The sequence below is a fragment of the Ambystoma mexicanum genome, chromosome 6p, assembly GCF_040938575.1.
Source record: "Ambystoma mexicanum isolate Mex_15411 chromosome 6p, UKY_AmexF1_1, whole genome shotgun sequence".
Lineage (NCBI taxonomy): Eukaryota > Metazoa > Chordata > Amphibia > Caudata > Ambystomatidae > Ambystoma > Ambystoma mexicanum.
In genome coordinates this window covers 205,643,188-205,656,346 of record NC_090935.1, presented here as the reverse complement: position 1 = coordinate 205,656,346, position 13,159 = coordinate 205,643,188, and the positions used below count along the sequence as shown (strand labels likewise).

Here is a 13,159-nt window from a genome sequence, read left to right as displayed (position 1 = left end):
AACAACGCTGCTTTTTAACCCCCCTCAAAAGGAATTTACCCACAACAAATTGTGTCTTTTTAATACTTAATGATGTCATCTTTCACTGTATCAGGGGTGATTCACCTCAACACTTAATTAAAACACATGCGATATTGTACAACATTGTGTTTTCCCACCTAGAGGAGTCTTCCCTCGCTATTCATTAATTCCTAGAAAATAGCAATTCACAAGCAATAATGAAAAATATCAAGAACACTGTTTCACACAAAATGTGCACTCAATTACTATGGGTGTCATTACGACCCCGGCGCTAAGTGTTTAACGGCGCCGTAAACCACTTAGTGCCTAATTACGAGGTCCCTTTGCGGGACCCAACCTTAACGGCTGGTGTAGACCAGCCGTTAAAGTAGGGACCCGCAAAGGGACCTTGGTGCTAATTACGGTACCGCAATTTGCGGTACCGTACTTAGCGCCTTTCCCAGTCCCATTATGCCCTATGGGGCAAAAATGGGAATGGGGAATGGCCATGGGGAAATGGGGAAATACCGCCCGCCAACCTTGGAATGGGGCGGTATTTCCCCATTTCACCATGGCGGGCACGTTACGATACCGGCACCAACCATGGTGATAATAGCGCCATGGTTTAGCGCCGGTATCGTAATGAGGGCCTATGTGTCCTCTGAGTCCCCTCAATGCTTTGCCCATTATAGCCACCTGCACAGACTGGCACAGCACTCCCAATCCAGTTATCAGTCAAACATTTAGAGAACACAGCATGTGCTCAGTTTCTCCATTTGTCTGTACACAAAAATGCTCCCTGAAGGGCAGGCATCTGCAGTCAGGACATGTGGCAGGGTACCCACTGCTCCCTGGGGGGCACTGGAGATCGTGTTGGCAGGTCACCAGATGTGTGACTCCAAATAAATCCAGAAAACAAGAACGAATGGCACAGGTTGCAGAAAGACAGCTCTTTAATGCATGCGGTTAACAGCCAGGTGATCAATCAGTGCCAAGTGACAATAAGTCAAAGGACTTTTACACTCTCTCTCTTAGCCTGCCATATTGGTCTACAGTTTTTATAGATAAATATCACATCATTGCAATATTCCCATTTGAGTATATGCAAACCCCCATTCGCCTTGTGGCTCTTGCCATTTACAAACCCAAAGATTTACATTGATCACCCTACTCTATTGGTTAATGCTTTTACACATGAAACCCCAAATCCATCCCCCTTCTGATGATCTAATTGGGCAATTAGCAATAGTGAAATCAGCATGTTTGGCAATAATAGTAGATACACTAACATCCGTTTCCATGACACCAGACATTTTGGCGCCCTAGACGGGTCCCAGACCTTGCAGCTTTCTCAATGTGAAACATAACTTTGCAACTAACACAGGCCAACGACAGAAACTTTTAGTTTGCAGGACGTTAATCTCGCTCAGGAAAGAGAGTTTCTCATAGAAAAACATATACCAGAGGCCTTTCTTTTCAGAAATGATTTGTTGTATTATTTGTGCTATTAGCCACTCTGCCACGTATCCGTCTGTCTCAACACTTTGCGTGAGGGCAGTAGATCCAAAACCTGATTCAGTATTTTGGCAGTGCCTGAAATTGAGGCCTGGTACAAACCAGAACACATCTTGTGCAACAATAGCTCTTCCATCATACTAATTCTTAAGACATACATTGGGCCTCATTACGAACCTGGCGCTAATGGGTTAACAGCGCCGTAAAAACCTGCGGCGCCGTTAACCCATTAGCGCCTGATTACGAGGTCCCTTTGCGGGGCCAAACCTTAACGGCTGTTCTACACCAGCCGTTAAAGTAGGGGCCCGCAAAGGGACCTTGGTGCTAAGTACGGTACCGCAATTTGCAGTACCGTACTTAGCGCCTTCCCCATTCCCATTGAGCCCTATGGGGCAAAAATGGGAATGGGGAAGGGCCATGGAGGAAGGGGGAATTACCGCCCCGCCAACCTTGTAATGGGGTGGTAATTCCCCCTTTCTCCATGGCGGAGTCGGTAAGTTACCGGCATGGACCATGGTGCTATTAGCACCATGGTTTTCCGCCTGGGTCGTAATGAGGCCCATTGTTATTATTCCATGTGTTTGATTTCCCTGGGAAAAGCTTTGTGAGAGAATGACAGAAACTTCCCTGAAACAATAACTAATGAAATTACTTTTTACACTGCCTACAGCCAGCCACATAAGTTATTTTACAAGTGGCAGATCCAAGGCCTAATTCAAAATGGCAAAGACATTAAAGCACCATGGCATCAGTATCATCATTATAATGGCAGAGATCCACACGGTTTTGGTATTCTCTTAGTTTGTATTTACCTTTACATTTAGGGCATTGCATTTACATATTTACTCTGGTATCCACAAAGGGCACTAGGAAGCATCTCAACAACTATAGAATCTGGCCATGCCTGACACACCAGCCAAGATCCTTGCAAGGGCCCTTCTAGTAGAACTGGAGCAATGGTCCTCAGGAGAACAAAATCATAACCCTATAGCCGCCCAGATTCACGAATGTCTGTCTCACACTGATTAATAGCATGGCCTTAGTTTCTATAGTTGAAGCAGTATGGCAAATTCAGAAACAGACTTCATATATGGCCTTTATCAATTATAGCACTGCCTTCGATAACATCCAGCAGGGCCTACTTTGGCATAAACTGTATCAGGGAGGCATTCCCTTGAGTTTTCTTAGAGACTAGTGTGGACATGAAACTGTCTGGTATTGGGTGATATCACCAAAGCCATGAACACCATTGTCAGACTGAAGCAGGGGTGTATACTCGCTCCTATTCTGTTTAACATCTGGATGTCCAACCTTCCGGAGGCTTTGAGAACCCTGGAAGCATCTCTACCTAGGCATGGTGATCATAAGGCACAGGGATTGGGCTATGCTAATGATCTGGCCATTATGGACACCACACTGAGGGGGTTACAGTACCTATTAGATAAACTAAACTCATATTCTGTACAACATGGTCTCACGATCAATGCAACAAAGACCAAAATTATGAACTTTAACCCCAATCATACCAAGATGACGTGGAATAATGCATGGATATTACACCAGGAGCCTATTAAAAGTGTACATTAACTTGCATATGTGGGTGTCATCATTGATAATAGACTGACTTGGCTACCAGATTGGAATGAAATAGAGGCAAACGTTCACCAACAACTAAGGTCTTTGCAATAATGCATGGATGATACTCCATTAACTCAACCTTAAAAGTGTATCTTGCAAAAAAGTCAGCCTGTTTTGTTATATGGTGCAGAAATCTGGAGTGGTAAATGTACTCCCAGAATCATCAAACTAGATCACACATGTGTTAAAACTCTATTAAATTGCCCTAAAAATCAACCTGTGGACTATTTGTACATAGTAATACAGTTACCCAGTATACGTAGCTCATTAGGTTGGGGATAGTAACCTATATCAGAAACTGACCCATTGTTGTGCTTTCCATATTATGCAACCCATAAATAATAAATATTGTGGGGTTAGTAGCACTTGTCTATAAGCCCTAGTAAACCATTGTTATTTATGGTGTGCCAGACTACCGCTTGAAACCGCCAGTACTACTTTTGCATGATATAAAGCAGTCATCAAATCATTGAATTGTAACAAACATTAATTAATCTAGCTAGCAGCTCACTCAGCTCTGAATACACCATTCACTACCAAGAGGGTAATCAGTTTGCACTGTACCTAAAAGAGTATACATGATAACATTCAATTGTGTGATCTCCTTAGAAGTAATAGTTCCACACAGAGGGCTACACAGATTGCAACATACATGTAGATTATGGGGAGGAGAGGAGCTAGTAACAGAAAAACACCTGTTACTTTTATGTGATAGCTTGAGTGAGCTTACAATGAAGCACTTACTTGGGTATGATAAAGCGACCAGATATGACATTTCTACTTTTAATAAACTATGGAATGCCTTTTATGATGGGCAAAATGTACATTTAATATATCGCTGGATGAAATGGTGGTGTCAGTTTGAACACATTATTGACAGTCTGATTGACTGAAAGGATATTCATATTATGATTACACATCTTAATATCAAAGTGTGCATTATGATTCTATATTGAACATGTACATTACTATTTAAATAATTGTCTTACAATGTATCCAATTTTAACATTGATGTGATGATTGATTTTTTATAAAGACACAGACATGAGTGCTATCCATCCCTTAGGGTTTTGGTAACGACTTCTTAATTACATTTGGTGGAGTTCTGGTGGAAAGGGAAAGGACATTATGGATTCCCTTGAGTCAAGTCCCTTGACAAAAAGTGTATGCATATCGTCTTTATTTTCAGGGTTTACATGTTTACATTAGCATGGCCCAGTTCACTTCAAAGTTTGTTCCATCTTTTAACTTTGTTTTTCCCTCTCTCATATACTCCAGTTGGCTTGAAGATGGTTACATTCACAGGGCTAGAGCCACCAAAGAAGTATCTCCATTCAATTCTCCCTTTTTGTCTTCAGAATTGGATTTGCCATTTATAAGTGGTGTTCCTCTGCCATATATCACAGTCCTCTATTCCTCAAATACAGGGCAAGAAAATCCTTAGCATGCTTTCTCAAAATTATTCTGTTGACCCACCACTAGAGCACCCTTTCTCTATGGTGTCTTGGGAGGTGGGGGGCACAAATTAGCCATTACCTGAGGAATTTGGCAGACGTGGTTCACATGGGAGTTGATCTAAAGATTTGGATACATGGTAACTTTTATTATATATTTACTTGTCTATGAAAGCATCTAAACGATAGGGATTCTTGGTTGTTATGTTATGTTATAACATTTATATAGCACCGAAGCCCTAGTGCATCCAGGCACTCACTCACAAACAGAGAGAAGGACAGTGAAGATGATTAAAGTAGGTATTTCATTTTAGGATGTACATGTGTACAGGTTAGCCATGGTCCAGATTTGTCCAATTGTCTCACAATTTCATTAGTCATTTTTCTGTACTACATTTTTTTATATTAATATGAATTGATGTGCATAGAGCTCACGACATTTTCAAATGAGGGGAGTGGGTTCAATAGATACATACTATTGTTTCCCTATGTCTCAATATATGACTGAGTTAATGCATTGGCTCACTTTACAGTTCCCTTAAAACGCCTCACACATCTCGAGAGGTCAATGCTGTTCCCTGGTCTGTTCCCTGGTCTGGACCTCCTGATGAGCATACAACTTCCTTAGGGTACATTTGTGTCTAACTTTATTTCTTCTAACCTGGTGTACCTAGGAATACGCCATCCCAAGTCCCACTCATAGGGGTACACTCGTAAATTAGAAACATTTTGATTTCTCCAGTATTTTAAATGCATACATTCGACCACTCTTCAGAGAGAGTTTTGTGTGATCTATTGATTAAGCCCTTTAGATTTCTCAAGTGATAGCAAATATCAGGGGTCTACAACCTTTGGATCTCCAGATGTTTTGTACTTCAACTCTCACGTTCCCTCACCATTTACCTTGCTGGAGACAGCTGATGGGAAATGTAATCCAAAACATTTTGAGAGCCAAAATGTTTCAAACTCCTTAAACAGTTAAATGAAAACACAATTTCAAATTCGGTAAGCTGGTATTCAAGAACACTTGCTTTGAGGCTTTTGCAGGGAAAAGGGTGTCTCCTTCCTTGGCAAGAGGATGGGTTTACTCCATTGGCTCTCATGTTTCTTAACAAATGTCCCTCTCCTTTTGGTTTTCGTTTTAATGCAGAGAACATTCCCCAAGTAAAGTTACATAGACCTGTAGTACTGACTGTCCATCCTACAGAAGAACGACAGTTTGGTTACTTTCGCAGTGACAGGCTTTTTTTTTTGCAAACACAGTTTAATATAATGTATCCATGTTTGTTTTAACATATCTCTTTTCTTCATAGGATGTTAATATTTATTTTATAGCCTATGCCGGTCAGATATATGGTCCTCAGTGTAGACTAAAACCACCTTTAAACAAACACTCCCTTAAGTCTTTCTGCTGCAGACATGTAACATGTAGTGTCATCTAAAGATGTCATGCCTGGTCTCACACTTTTCAGGATTTCATTAATCCTCCTGTCAGATGTTACTCATTTTCTTACAAGACACCGTTGCCCACTTCACTAATATATCCTGACTTGAAGGAGAATACCTCTATACCTCCCACAAGCCTTTCTCGCTTTTCTCTTTACTCAGTTAATGGCGGGTGAGATGGCTCCACATCTTGGATGATATTTCAGGGAGTACGTACAGGATACTCTGGTTTTACCCCCCGGCTCTATTTTGATGGGATGTTCAGGTTCTCTCTGAGCTCTAATGAAGAGGAAGGAGGTCTGCTTGTAGGACCTTTTATGTGCTTCCCCTTCAGGGATTGGCTGTTCAGGGAGTCTAGAGTCTGCCTCTTCAAAGAGCCCTCATTAGACTTTGTTCAGAATGCTCATGTTATACTTGGAAAAAGTGTAAACGTATTTGTATTTGCTGCTGGACAAGTAAATAAAGAGGATAATACATAATTCTCATCTCTGTGTCTTTTATAGAATCTAATCCCCCCACTTATGATAGTGAGGGGGATAGCCATTGATAGAGTGAAAGGCTGTAGTATAAAGGCTGTGTAAATCAGTGTTTTACAATCTTAGAATACCATGGACAGCATACACACATCATTAAGGAAGCCTTCCTAATAGTTTTCCCTTTGAATTCCTACTTCTATAAACACTTGTGTTTCTGAGCACTTTGGGAAAATGATGCATGATGTAAAGCCAACAAAAGACACCTTTCAGTAAGCAAAAACACAATTAGCTTTGATGAACCACATGGACTGCGCTGGGTCCTGGGGTCTAGGCCCATGAGGGCAACACAAAGAACTGATTTAAGAAAAATAAAACGAGGATAATGGTTTGGAGCAAGAGGCAAGAGACACCAATATGTTATATTCCGTGAAACAAAATCTAGTTAAGAGAGCGTTAAGGTGATCAGATTTAACGTAACAAACCTTTAAAATTAAGTGAACAAAACATTGCTCAGAGAGTTAAGGTGATCAAATTGAACACAATAAAAACCTTGAACTTCAGCACCTGCATTTGAAGCATGTCCACCTAAACATGACCACAATGATGGCATCACAGAAAATATTACTGTTGAAGGCCATGGCTCGTGGACCCCAAATAACCCTTTTGGTGCAACATGTACAGTGGTTACCCCTCTACCCTATCAAATATTTAAAATAACCCCAAACCTGTCCCCGAAATTAAGTCATCGCTTTGTGCCCAAGCGGTTTCTTATTTGGTTCAAATCCAGCAAGCAGTTTTAGCGCTTAGGCTTTAGAAAATTCTGACTAGGGAAAATGAATGGGAGTAATCTGAAAACAGCATTTTTTTGCTTTCTTGAGAACTTTTAAAAAAAATGTATGAATCTTTCCAAAAATGTCCAGTCTGGGCGGGACATGACAAACATTTTCTTTGGAACATTTCCACCATATCCGTCCTGCAAGCTAAAAGTTATTAGCAATAGAATATTCAGGGCGGCAATCTAAAATGTTCACAGCCGCCTTCCAAAAAGAATTCACAGCCTGTAGCCCTGTCCCTTTATATAAGCAAGGAACAGCCTGCTTGTGACTTTCAGTGTCTATATAAAGTGCAGTTGGTGGTAGCACCCATTTGTATTGAACAGCTAATTTTACCAACTTTGCACATGTACTTTATACGCCCCATCCACCAGTGAGTTAAATATGTTTACTTTAACACTCGCCTTACATTTATATATCAATAGCACTATCAGATTTCTCCACTAGGTGGCAGCAAGGCATCAAAAAGTTCAATCTTTTCTGCTCCTGAGAATGTTTACGTGATTGTAAAATGCCTTGTGTAGAAAAAAAAAAATTAAAGATTCACTGTAGGCTCTTATTTCATCAATAATGTATTTGCATTTTTAATAGCAAAGCCAATCCGCTGTACACACTGTATAGCAAAGCTACAGCATTGTGTAAAATAAAGGCAGTCTCCCGGTGCACTTTGCTTTTATTATGATAATATTTTGCTTTCCAATGAAATCATGTGGTGTAACACATAATTTTCTCTCACTGCGCAGAGAGTGCTGTCAAAGCGATGAGTGAAAGTATAACCAACAAACTAATTAAATGAATGCTCTACCCATGTATTCTTGATTTTAAAAAAATCTTGAAAGCTTGCAAACACATGCATCAAAATTAGAACCAAGTACTAGATGATTGTCAACTTCCACCTGACCTCTTTATTAGCACGTTGCGAAGAGTTCGACTTACTGCGGATGTCGCGGATGCCATGTCTTTTATCAAACATCAACGGTAATTGGTTTAGTCAGATAGTCTTTTGAATTCGAAAATAGCAGCATTGGAATCAGCATGCGTCATCTGTGCGCCATGTTCCTTTCACTGCACATTTCCCGGCTCTACAGAGAGACTGGAAGTGACATCACATCAAACTTTCCATCTGTTCAGCCCTCGCGCAGAGCAGAATATTAGTGCGGTCTTCCACGGGAAGGCAGTGAACTTAAATTGCTGAAGGCTTTTGCAAAATCTAATTTTCCCAATATAAAGTCATCTTAGGGAAACTAGACAGCGCAGGGGAACAACGAGTACAAATGGGACTTGCGTATAATATTAATTAATTAAAAATGCTGAACACTGTCACATATGTTTGGTTACAGGCTGGCTCAAAGCGTAGTTGGTTTAAAAATAGTTGTTTGGGACGTGTTGGAAATATATCTACTTTACGCACAGTGGCAGACCAGTCCCACTTGTATCTTTACACGACCATATAATCCAGGTTCAGCATACTACCAGTATCAACTGATAGCATGATTATTTAACAGATAATCTTTATTAACTCCATATCCCACTTCCTCATCCCAGTACTTACCTTTGAGGTGCACCAAATATACCACAGTTGGCCAGGCACTAATGATACACATATAAAACTCTATGTGCAGTGGTTCCCATCACCCCTTTATTATTGCAACCCCTTAACACCAATCTTTACTGAAAACCAGCCATGAGGACCCACACCCAAAGGATCCTTCAGTGGGGTGGTCCCCATTCAACCTGTGTTATCTAATAAAAATATTTGGATCCGCCCATGGCTCGGCCCTACAAATCTCTTGCAATGAAACCCCAAGGAGCTGCCTCATCCCTGGCTGATCTGCCCTGCACCTGATCTGGCATCGGCATCCAGAAGCTGCAAAAGCCATGGAAATGACCAAGTTAATACTTTGCCCAATTTTCAGCACAAAAGCTTGTCAGCTCCTGCCCCCAACGATATCAAAAGACTCTCCGATACCCTGAAGATTTCAGTTCTTCAGAGATAACCGAAGCCTGCTCTTCTCACCTTTATACAATGCCACACATCCTTAGGAGTTCTGGGAATCGGATAAAAAGCCGGGATAACCAATCTTGTGATCTATGACATTTTGATCGTACCTTTGGGAGTAACCTAGGGTTACATCTCATGATGAGAACCTCTGCTTGCAGTCTAAGAAAAGTAGGTCTACACAACAAGGACCCAATTCCCTTTAACCTACAATCCAATTATGGAGGATTGACATCTGGCAAGGGTGTAGAGCCCTGGCTTTTTGCATTTTTATTAACAATAAAATGATGCAGGTAATTCCATCTCAGAAAGGGTGGTCTGATAGTCAGAATCACCTTTCAAGAATCTCCATGTCAAAAGCATAGTGTACAGCTGTGACCTGTTGAATCAGTATCCCTGATCTACAGACCCTGCACTTCAGTGGACAAAAGCAGTTTTGAAGACCATAGGTGATCTGTTTGACAGCTGCTCTGACTGCAAATATACTGCTGACAGAGGCCGGGCACCTGTAATGCAAAACCACAACAATTATGATAAACTACCACCTAGTGTCAGGGTAATCTTGAAATGTAAGCCACACCTGGGTTTTCGTATGGTGTCTCTGTAAAGACCGGTGGGGGGGTCTGTACTTCCGCTCTCTATATGGTAGAGGGGAGGCACAGAGGACCCCAGCCAAGATTCTCTATTACGGTAGCGATGGACGAGCAATCAAGGCCTAGCTTCTCAGGAGGTGATGCAGGCTGGTTCTTAAGTACAGTGTATCCCCCAAGCCCCCACAAAGGAATGTCCACACACTGTATTACTGAAAACACAGTCTTTATATAATTAATATTCAAAGGTTATGTACACTTATCACAATAACACACTTTGTGCTCAGGAAAATCAATAATGGTAAATATCTACAATTCTAAAGTGGTACCACTAATATTAGACCTCATTAAAGTGCATTCACAATACTGTTAAAATGGCACACAGATCAATAAGAAGGAAACCAGCAATAGAGAGAGGAGAGATAACAGAGGGTTGAAACAATAGGCAGAATACTGGCCCCTACCACTGGACACAGTTCTGTGTGGAGATCCCCCCACCTGGGCAACCTGTAAAATAAAGAGATATAACACAAGCCCAGTCCATATATTGTTCAATAGTCTTATTCTCTCCTACAATGTTTTTACCCCCCCAATGTACCTGGTGGAGTCGAGTTCTTCGAAGAGGCGTCGACAGATCCTTCTTGAATGACCCCCTTTAAAGCAGGAGTCACGGATCGTCGAGAGGCGTCGAGAAGCGTCGAGGAACTCGGTGTTCGGTGTCGGGGAATCGACGGCCCTTCTTGAATGCCTTCCCTTTCAAGCGGGAGACACGGGGCGTCGAACGTCCGACAACAAACAGGGTAGAACGGCGTCGATGAGGCGGCAGGCTTCGATCCGAGCGGTGCTCGTCGGCGTCGAGACGTCGGCGTCCTGCGAGGAAGAGGCGTGCGGGGCACCTCGGCGACACTAGTTCTGGACCGCAAAGATTGTGAATGACGGTAGCCCAACAAGGGCGTCGAGTCGCTCGAGTCTTTGGGGTCGTGAGGTGGCGGGAAACCCACCGGCGGATTCTCCTCGGCGCGTTGGTCGTCCTCGACTTTCTCCGGCAGGATAAAGCGGTCGACGGTGCGGTCGAGGAAGTCCTTCAATTCAAATGTTCTTAGGCAAGGAGCGGACGGCTCCGGTCGTCGGCGGCACGGCGTCAAGTAGTTCCCACGGCTGGGCAACACAACTTCGATGGGCCTCCAGCGGTTACACAGACCTGCGAACCCTGGTCGACGGCAATGGACTTCGACGGCGTCGATGTCCGGGTTCTTCACTCCGATCTCCTCGGCGGTCCCGTCTCGGGTCGGCAGCCTTTCGAGGGTCTGACTTCCAGGGCGCTTCGGCGAAGATTCAGCGGTGCTCGATGGTCCCTCAGAGCACGGGAAGAGGGCGCCTAGCCAGGTCCTCTCTCGGGTCAGTCCTCGACGAATTCGGCAACCTTCAGATCTGTCGAAGCAAATGCAGCAGCAAGTCTTCTTCTTCCAGCTGGACGTCGAGGATCAGCAGTTCCAGTTACTCTTGAGTGGAGACTCAGCTTCTGAACGCTTCTGAACAATTTCTAGTGGTGAGAGGTCCCCAGATATACTATTCTGTCTCTCATCCACACTGCTGGCACACACACAGCAGCCAATCACACAGAAGGGCATTCATGCAGTCAGTCAGCCAATCAGGCACACAGTGCATTCAGGCCACACTCCTCCCTTTCAGACACTCACAACAAGGAATGTGGATTGGGACAAGTACCCAGCCATTCAACACTACACACTGCATTCAGGCCAGTTTCGGGCAGGGCTGTCTCAGTCTTTGTCTCACATGCCAGAAACCAGAAAACCACAACAAGGAGTGCATATTGGTCACCCACTCCATTCACCCAGGTCCCACCCACAGGAGGTACCAATAACATACAGTCACTGGGAAGGCTCCAGTCAGTCTAGCTGGGCCTTCACAACAACACCATAGATGGAACTTCCACCCAACAGCCAGTCAGGGGGAAGGGACAGAGTCAGGGCTTCCCAGGACTTTGGGAAAAACAAGACAACAGGCAATAGAAAGCAAGAGGCCACAGGGGCCATCTTGTGTCTATCAGGAATCAACTGATCCCAATGGCAGGGCCTGGGTATCCCAAAATGGAGGACACCCAGAGCACCTGTCAAGTTCAGCATGGAGCTGTCACCAGCCCATACCCTGCTCTGTGGGCCACCCACAGGTGCCCAAAAACATACACTAGGGGCACAGGGTTGTACCCCTACCCATGGGTGCCATAAGGGTATCCCATGGGTCTGTTCACCAAACCAAAAGAGAGAGCTGCACTGCCAGGAGTCCCTCATGGACTCCTGGGCAGAAAACATGACAGAACACACGGTAAAAACAGAAAAAGGACAAGGATTCAGAGGCCCTGTCCCTCAGATGCATTTCCAGCATCACAGTCGCCCCCCCCAGACTGAGGTGGAGGGTGCCTAATCTCCCACGGGATAGACACCCTCATCCAGACGGTCAATATACCTTCTGGAAAGGCCATCTGCATTATTGTGACTCTTCCCTGGTCTGTGCTCTATGGTGAAGTCTAGCCCTTGTAGGCTAATCGACCACCTGAGCAATTTCGGATTCTCACCCTTCATCTGCATAAGCCACTTCAGGGGCTTATGATCTGTTTGGACCTTGAAGGTGGACCCCGTAAGGTAGGGCCTAAAACGCCTAAGGCTCCAAACTATACTAAAACATTCCTTTTCAACAGTAGCCCACCTAAGTTCTCTACCCTTGAGTTGTCTACTGATGAATATGATAGGATGTTCTCTCCCTTTGTCATCTAACTGGGACAAGACAGCTCCAATTCCGGTGTCGCAGGCATCCGTCTGGACGATAAAGGGTCGGCTGTAGTCAGGCGCACTCAACACAGGTGCCTACACAGACTTTCTTTCAAGCCATCAAAGGCCCTCTGACAGTCTTCAGTCCAATTAACCTTCCTAGGCTGTTTGGGTGAAGTTAGAGCTGTCAGGGGTGCAGCTATTGTTCCATAGTCTGCCATGAAATTGCGATAGTACCCAGTGAGGCCCAAAAAGGCTCTCACCTGGGTTTGAGTAGTGGGAGTCTCCCAGTTCTGTACATCCCGTACTTTACTGGAGAGAGGTTGGATTTGACCCCCTCCTACCTCATGACCAAGATAGGTAACTTTCCCCTGAGCTATCTGGCACTTGGTGGCCTTGATAGTGAGGTTAGCCCTTTT

The 13,159-nt window shown here is 43.7% G+C and overlaps 1 long non-coding RNA gene across 1 annotated transcript in view; it reads right to left on the bottom strand.

Moving 5' to 3' along the window:
• LOC138511315 (uncharacterized) overlaps positions 1-8,451 on the bottom strand; it is a 210,762-nt gene extending 202,311 nt beyond the window's left edge. The window contains exon 1 of the long non-coding RNA XR_011280609.1: positions 8,299-8,451. This is a non-coding gene — a long non-coding RNA (uncharacterized lncRNA). The remainder of the gene's footprint in view (positions 1-8,298) is intronic.
• Positions 8,452-13,159: the final 4,708 nt, after the last annotated feature.